Here is a 9,114-nt window from a genome sequence, read left to right on the forward strand (position 1 = left end):
ACGCGTAAGCGTAACTCCATTCTCATTTATTAATCACGTGTCATCATTCTGTCAGTGTTAAACTAACATAGTAACAATATGTTTACTTCCTTGAGTCTTACAACGGTATCCTGCCTGCAGTGTTATATCTACAATATCGCAGAGAGCTGTAGTAAATGACGATCTAAACAACAAATAATCTTCCGGTGTGTTGCGGAGTGTACTTCGTCTGCTGCTATCATTTGCCGTCTTCCTGACCCATGGGTTGGGTTCCAAGTTAAGCCTCTGAATAAGCCCGAATTCTCTGGTTTTCTTGTCATGGTCGTTTTGCAAGCTGTGATTGCATTGGAGCAATACGTAGCCTCCCTTATTGGAAAGTACTCTCTCGGAATCACACACTTTTGAATACTGCAAGTCTTGTAAGGTCTGAAACGTGAGGTGGATTGCATTTCTGCTATGCTTTCCCGCTTAATGAACAAAACACTGCTGTTAACACACTACTGTTATTTACGAATTTCTATTTCCTACACGATTATCCAAGAAAATGTGGTTGTCGGGAACGCGTATTGGAATCAGCGGCCACCTACTGCTGACAAATTTTGCTACACAATGAGTTTTCTCTCCTTTCAACTGTTAGTTTTAGATTCGGTGACTGTTACAACGTTAGCTCCCAGCAGATGTCTCATAATATGTTGTAAATAGCTTCCTATTTTTAACTCTCAAAATCTTCAAAAATTGACAGTGTTTTTATCCTTTGGATAGTTTAATCATTCCAGTTTTCATCTGCCAGGGAGTTTTACATCAGTGCACATTCCGCTGCAGAGAGAAAGTTTCATTCTAGAAATATCCCCCAGGCTGTGACTAAGCCATGTCTGCGGAATACCCTTTCTTCCAGGAGCACTGGGCACCTCTTCATTCACATTTTGATTTCCTATGGACCCTGTATGGAGCCGTCTGTATGCAACGTATGGTGGACAATGCAACTGGTGTGACGTCGCAAGTTCTTTGCGGGGCCCGTATTTCTTGTGGGTCCGGGGACAAGTCCACGTGACATGTTCGCAGCAGCGTCGGAGCATTTCACCATAGAGAATTGCGATGGTGCTATGAATCAAAATCTGACCTTTCCTCCGTATCGATGACAAATCCTAATCACTGTCAGATACTAAATCTGCCATTCGTTTCTGACAGCAGAAGTATTCCATACAAAGGTTCCTTCATGTTGCCTCAGTTGTTTTGCTGTAGCATCGCAACCACATCAGGAGGAAGGTAAGCCATCGTTATCTACCAGTAACGGTAAATTAGCGTCATGTATGTCGAAGGTGCTTCCCTCTCTCCGTAGACTGAACAGTTTTTGCCCTTTAGCCACCACCACACTGTCACGCTGTAACATACGCTCCAACACTCATAGCGTTCGATGCGGAGAGCTGATGCAAGTCTCTGTGATGCTTTCCCATTTGCTAAACGTACCACTGGTGTCTGATCTTCTTATCTCTTCCATAAATCCAAATTTTTAAGGGTCACAGACGGCACACCAGCGTAGATCAGTAGAAAGAAGTTATTATTTTGTCGGTGAGCTACTTTTCCTTTGGACCTCAGCTCAGTGTGTCATCTGTCTTTGTCCTATTAGCTTCATGTGGTCACACCACTCGCTCTACATTCCTACTTCGGCACATCTGAAGCTTGTGTCTGTTTCTCATGCTTGTAAACGGACAGTTATCATCTTAATAACAATAATAATGGATCTTTCCAGCATATCATGAACAAAATGTTACATTTGTCTAGACTGATGGTCAACTGCAGTACCCTGCATGAAGCTCATGAAGCTTCGATCCTGTTCAGAGTTTCCTCCACTCCAACACAATTTTTCGGATCTTGCGACTTTCCTTTGTACGATGTTATTCGTGAACAGTGTCAAGAAGCTTTATTATGCACTGAAGCGCCAAAGAAACAGGCATAGGCATGCATATTCAAGTACACCGATATGTAACCAGGCAGAATACGGCACTGCGGTCGGCAACGCCTATATAAGATAACAAGTGTCTGGCACAGTTGGTAGATCGGTTACTGCTGTTATAATTTAGGTGAGTTTGAATGTGCTGCTATAGTCGGCGCACGAGCGATGGAGCACAGCATCTCCGAGGTGGCAATGAAGTGGGAATTTTTCCATAAGACCATTTCACGAGTGTACCGGTAAAACAAACCTACGACGTCACTGCGGCTGGAGAAAGATCCTGCGAGAACGGTACCAACGACTGAAGAGAATCGTTCAACGTGACTTGAAGTTGGAGTGACATAGGACGCCTGATACCTCTAGATAGGACTGTGACAAGCGACACGTACGTAAGCAGCCTGTGTGATCACCTGCATCCATTCGTGTCCATTGTGCATTCAGATGGACTTGGGCAGTTCTAGCAGGACAATGCGACACCCCACACGCCCAGAATTGGTACAGTGTGGCTCCAGGAATACTCTTCTGAGTTTTAACACTTCCACTCACCAGACATGAACGTTATTGAGCATATCTGGGAAGCCTTGCAACATGCTGTTCAGAAGAAATCTCCACCTCCTAGTACTCATACGAATCTATAGACAGCCCTGCAGGATTCATGGTGTCAGTATCCTCCAGCACTACTTCATACATTAATCGCGTCCATGCCACGTAGTGTTGTGGCATTCGTGCGTACTCGCGGGATTCCTACATGCTATTAGGCAGGTGTACCAGTTTCTTTGGCTCTTCAGTGTAAATCACGTACTTTTGCGCTCCTCTAACACTATAAAAGATCTACTGTGATACCTTAATTAAAACTTTTTTGTGGGAATTGGATAGCGAGCGATAGAAACAGACTGACATTCATACACTACACACCTCAAAAGAAGTTTTGCATCACCGCAGTTCCCAGATCTCCTGAAGATAGACGTTGACTGCGGATATTGTATCACAGACACATTCCCTTTGATTGTTCAGAGATGTCACTAAACCCGCCAAAAAATGTAAACAACACACGAGCAGCGCCTGTTAGACGGAGGGGGTCCGACAGCCGATCAGTTTCAGTCATTCCACTAGGAAGGAGGTACACGGCTCGTTTTGTCTTTAGTTCAACGATGCCTAGACGGTCAGTACCGCGGTTCGATCGCGTCTGCATTGTTACTTTGTGCCAGGAAGGTCTCTCAACAAGGGAAGTGTCCAGGCGTCTCCGTGTGAACCAAAGCGATGTTGTTCGGACATGGAGGAGGTATAGAGAGACAGGAACTTTCGATGACGTACCTCACTCAGGCCGCCCAAGGGCTACTACTGCAGTGGATGACTGCTACCTACTGATTATGGCTCGTAGTAACCCTGACAGCAACGCTATCATGTTGAATAATGCATTTCGTGCATCCACAGGACGTCGTGTTACGACTAGAACTGCGCACAAAAGGCTGTATGGTGCGCAACTTCTCTCCCGAAGTCCATGGCGAGGTCCATCTTTGGAACCAAGTTATTATGCAGCGCTGTACAGATGGGCCCACCGACATGCTGAATTGACCGCTCGGGATTGGCATCACGTTCTCTTCACCGATGCGTGTCGCGTATATCTTCAGCCAGACAATCGTCGGAGACGTGTTTGGAAGCAACCCAGTCAGGCTGAACGCCTTAAATACACTGTCCAGCGAGTGCAGCAACGTGGAGGTTCCCTGATGTTTTGGAGTGGCTTCATCTAGGGCCGACGTACGTCGCTGGTGGTCATGGAAAGCGCCGTAACGTCTGTACGATACGTGAATGCCTTCCTCCGACCGATAGTGCAACCATATTGGCAGCATATTGGCGAGGCATTCGTCTTCATGGACGACAATTCGCGCCCCGATCGTGCACATTTTGTGAATGACCATCTTCAGGATGACGACGTCGCCCGACTAGAGTGGCCAGCATATTCCCCAGGCACGAAACCTATCGAACATGCTTGGGATAGGTGGACGACGTTACCCACCAACCACTCTGGGGGATATACGAGGAAATGTCTTTGAGGAGTGGGACAATCAGGACCAACATTGCCTGGATGAACTTGTGGATCGTATGTCACGACGAATACAGGCATGCATCAATGCAAGGGGACGTGCTACTGGGTACTAGAGGCACCAATGTGTACAAGAATCTGGACCACCACCTCTGAAGGTCTCGGTGTATTGTGGTACGACATGCAATGTGTGGTTTCCATGAGCAATAAAAAGGGCGGAAGTGATGTTAATGTGTTTATGTTGGAAGTCCTTACGTACGGCGGACCAACTTGATTGTGCTAGAAACGACGCAGGGAGGAGAGGACTAACCAAGGTGTTACAGAAATCATCCCAGCATTCAGTTGTAATGACTGCAAAAAAGGTGACGGGATTTTCCAGAGGAATTTTGAACAACACTCCTTAAAAAGACTAGAACGCATGCAGCATTTTCACGTGATAATGATACAAACATTTAGGGTATGTATATTCTCTACTGGTTTCATTTGCAACAACCATGTCCACAAGAAAAAAACTGTATACAACAATGGATTAAAAATACATTTTCGTCAAATACGACATGCCAATTGTAGAACATTCATTGACGTTTACTGTTTCTCGCCTGTGAATATGGTTGTTATAAGTGAAAACGGTAGAGAGTAAATATGAAATTGTACACCTGATGGTGCAAATGCACTCTTTTCAGTAGTCAATAGCCGTAGACAAACACCGGTTAGAAGTTTCATAAACGTAACGGTTGTGGAGTATGATAAATGTGCCAGTATGATTTAGGGATAGGTGATCTGTTTAACGACAGAATCCAGATTTGTAAGAGAAGACTAGGAAACTCCCTTCCATCCAGTAGTGCTTCTTAGGTGTGTACCGTGAAATCGCATAAAGAGGTCTCCCGTTACGTGACATGAAGTGAACAGCAGAAACGTGATTACTGCTACGATAATGACTTGCTACTTTACCTGGATGTAAATGCTCAGCAGAACCCCAGCACTTGGACCTCTATCATTCCACTGTCACGACTCCACTCACTGTGTCACCTGAAGCGAACTTCGCTGCGTGTTATCAACGCGGATACCACTCGAAATGACTCGTTCGATAATTGCCTGTGATCAGTGAGACAATCGATAGCATGGTGAAATATGTTTGTCCTCCAGTTAATGTAGATTTGGTTCACAGTTACTACACACAGATTTGAGGCAACAGCTCCTGTTATTATTCCTGACTTTCACTGAGTACAGCGTATAATTTATCCTTCCTTTTTCCGAAGCCGGCCGCTGTGACTGAGCGGTTCTGGGCGCTTCAGTCCGGAACCGCGCTGCTGCTACAGTCGCTGGTTCGAATCCTGCCACTGGCAAGGGTGTGTGTGATGTCCTTAGGTTAGTTAGGTTTAAGTAGTTCTAAGTCTAGAGGACTGATGCTTAGAGTCAGTTGAACCAATTTTTTTTCGAAGGAGCACCATACCAGCCTATGAATTTATTGTAAACGTTTCTTTACTATCCCGTTCCCACGTGGAACGGGTTTTTTCATCAGCACATATACAATAGTTGTGAGCACTGGACAAAGTTGCTCCAGCTGTATGGTTACTTTATTTAACAAGCACGACCGGTTTCGTAACGTTAGTTACGTCGTCGCGTGAAGGCAGTTACAACACGATGTTGGAGTGCAATTGCTATTAATCTTTCCCCCAATTCCTAGAAGGCGCTTGGCCGCCACCTGCTGTGAACACGTCTGATTTCAGGTGACAGCTGCACATGAACAACATCCGCAGCTTCACGTGCGGCTATCACCGGCCCGTAGCTAAAGTTCACAGTGTGAGCAGCCACGCGCCTCATTGTTCTTGTACACCCAAAGATGGGCTTATAACTGTGCGAAACCAGCCATGATCTTGAACCTATAACACTATTTACAACTGACGTGGTTAATTATCCGACTCTACAGAAAAAAATATAAAAATACAGTAAATGAAGTGAGCAAATGTGGATGCTCACAGTTGGAAAATTAGACTGACAGAAAATGCAAAATGGCAAAGCAGGGATGCATAGAGGACGCGTGCAAGGCTGTAGGGGTATTGAAACGATCTTTCGAGCGAACAGAAGACACAGAATGAATATGCAGACGCCAAGCCAGTACTAAGCAAATAAAGGAAAGCTGAAAGGTGTAAGGAATATATGCAAAGGCTTTACAAGGCAAATGATTTTGGAGACGCTCTTATAGAAAGGAAAGAGAAAATGTATGAGGATAGGATGGAAGATATGATACTGCGAAAAGAATCGAACAGGGCACTGAGACTCTAGGTGGAAACAGGACTCCTGGAGTAAATGACTTTCAGTCAGAATTATCGAGATCCTTAGGAGAGCTAGCCGTAACGAAACTATACCACCTGGCATGCGAGATATATCACACAAGCGAAATACATCTGACTTCAGTAAGAGTGTGCCATTTTCAAAGACGTCAGGCACCGAATGTTATGAATATTACCAAGTTACTAGTTGCTTAAGCAGTAGTGCAGTCTTTGATGTTGTAAGGTATCAATATTGTACTCCTTATTTACCGCTGGCTTCTGGATCTTCGAGGCTATGCGCGCCTTTTCTCTGAGAGAGAACTGTGTTGCTGTATAATGCTTTTGCGCATAGCCCCATCGCTAATGAGCAGTATGAAGGAATTGGTAGAAAGTGTAATTAAGACTCAATGTGTTACGTCTTTTCGTAGAAGATAAGTGCTCGGGAAATTCAGTTGTTCCGGGAAGATACGAGCGGGATTAATAATAAGATTTATGACTAAAAGAGTGTCGTGCCAGAGAATAAGTAATTTTCGTGGAGAAACACTTTGACAGTAGAACGTAAATAAAAAGGCTTCTTGATCAGTTCTTACCTGCATAATCCGAGTGAAAGTGCAATGTGGAAATGGTTGCTTCAGTGTGAATATGGAAGAAGCATAATTGTTACCAAGATACTCGATGGCACTGTTTGTGTAGTGCGTTACGTGACAAAGGGAAAATGAAACAAAGAAATTTTATTTGTACTGTTATTATTAAAAATTACATTTTCCATTTTAGGACTGAACAACATTAATATTTAAAGAGTACACCGAGGTGACGAAAGTTGTGTCGAATCTTCCTTCGCCTGGCACAGTGCAGCACCTCGATGTGGCATGGACTCAACAAGTTGTTGGAAGTTCCCTGCAGAAATATTGGTCCATGCTACCTCCATAGGTCCCCATAACGGCGAAAGCGTTGCCGGTGCTGGATTTTGTGCACGAACTGACCTATCGTTTCTGTCCCATAAATGTTAGATGGAATTAATGTCGGGTCTCTGCTTGGTCAAATCATTCGCTCGACTTGTTCAGAATGATCTTCAAACCAATTGCGAACAGTTTTGACCCGGTGACATGGCGCATTGTCGTTCATAAAATTCCATCGTTGTTTTTGAACACGAACCCCATGAATGCCTGTAAATGGTCTCCAAGTAGCCTAACGTAGCAGTTTCCCTTCAATGATAAGTTCTGTTCTACCAGAGGACCCAGTCAATTTCACATAAACACAGCCTACACCATTATGGAGCCGCCACGAGCTTGCTGAGTGCCTTTTTGATAATTTGGGCCCACAGCTTTGTAGTGTCTACACTACATTTGAACACTACCATCAGCTCTTACCAACTGTTACGACTTCTGCACCACTTGTAAGCAACAGACACAGTGGCTGCGCCAAAGACTGAGACGGCGTGGAGTTTTACAATTATTTATCGAACTTTCTTTACAACTTCTCCCTCGTCGTCGCTGCTCAGGCCTGCGGATCCCTCCGCCTGGCTGCTGCTGTGTAGATTCTCCGACAATAAGCGCAAAGCGTGCCGCTGATCGCACTCGGGAGACTTAGGTCACCAGTGCTCCGCTGAAGCCAGGATGCCCTGTGGTTGAGATGAACTCGTCGCCGCTCGGTGCCCCAGTACAGGCACGCCCACGGAGCCGCGTCGCCGTGAGGTGAGCTGCCGACGCCTGCTGCACCGGCGGCTGGGAAGCCGTCAGTTGCGATGACCGCGAGGTCCCGTCATGGACGGACCACGCGCCGTGGGCCCGGGTTGCCGTGAAGTCCGGGCGTCAGTCCCCGACGGCGCCTGTGATCGAGACCGCGCTGCGGCCGGTCCTGCTGGAAGTTCTCAGCCATGGTGCCGAACGAACTCGGGCAACCTCCAAAGTTGAAGTTGACATCTGGCGGCGAACGGATGACTCCTGCGAGCTGGAACAGACTGGTGGAATCGTCACCTACGGAGATTGAACATTCGGACACGGACCACGTCCGTCCTCAGATACGAACTGCTCCCTAATGGGTTCTGTCTGTTGCTGCCTGCGCTCCACTATTTATATACTGCAGGAGGACGTTTTGTACTCTCGGTGGCAGCTTTTTGTTGATACTTCAGCAGGATATTGCAGTGTAAGTTAGCGTGCTGGCCTCACCTCCCCTTACTCAGCACTCTCCAGGCGCTCGGTCTGTGTGCGTCCTTGCGTCAGTCTGTTGGTAGACTGCTGTTGTCAGCAAGGCTATCTGTGCTTGGCTACTTCGCAACGCCTCGGTCACCAGCGTGCCCCTGTTTTGCCATTCTCCACTGCGTGAAGCAACACTTACTACATGGGGCTTCAACACAACGGAAATCGGGACTTATATGATCAGACCACGGCTCCGCAGTCCCAGTAGTCTAGGGCCTAACCGATATGGTAACCAGGCCAGGAGAAGCTCTGCAGTCAATATCGTGCTGTTAGGAAAGGCACTGGCCATCCCGCCCGGCTAGCCACATGGTCTAAAGCACTACTTCCCGAGCGAGAAGGCATGCCAGTCCCGGGCTCGAATCCGCCCGGCCGATTTGTGTCGAGGTCCAATGTGCCGGCGAGCCTGTGGATGGTTTTTAGGCGGTTTTCCATCTGCCTCGTCGAATGCGGGCTGGTTCCCCTTATTCTGCCTCGGTTACACTACTTCGGCGACTGCTGCGGAAACACTGTCTCCACGTACGCGTACACTGTAATTACTCTACCACGCAAAGATCTGGGGTAGCATTCGTCTGGTATGAGACGTTCCTAGCGGTTTCACTGGAAGACAAACCACACAATAACCTGGGTTCGGTGTGGGGTGGCGGTGGGGTGGGTGGACTGCTTGTGCAC

General features: G+C 46.7%; 1 protein-coding gene across 1 annotated transcript in view; it reads right to left on the reverse strand.

The window, feature by feature from the left end:
* The window catches only part of LOC126272521 (monocarboxylate transporter 2-like), a 115,285-nt gene extending 110,285 nt beyond the window's left edge, over window positions 1-5,000 (reverse strand). Inside the window, exon 1 of the mRNA XM_049975429.1 lies at window positions 4,926-5,000. The gene's annotated coding sequence lies outside the window, so the exon portion shown is untranslated. The remainder of the gene's footprint in view (window positions 1-4,925) is intronic.
* Between the last annotated feature and the right edge of the window lie 4,114 nt (window positions 5,001-9,114).

The sequence above is a fragment of the Schistocerca gregaria genome, chromosome 5 (assembly GCF_023897955.1).
Source record: "Schistocerca gregaria isolate iqSchGreg1 chromosome 5, iqSchGreg1.2, whole genome shotgun sequence".
Taxonomy (NCBI): domain Eukaryota; kingdom Metazoa; phylum Arthropoda; class Insecta; order Orthoptera; family Acrididae; genus Schistocerca; species Schistocerca gregaria.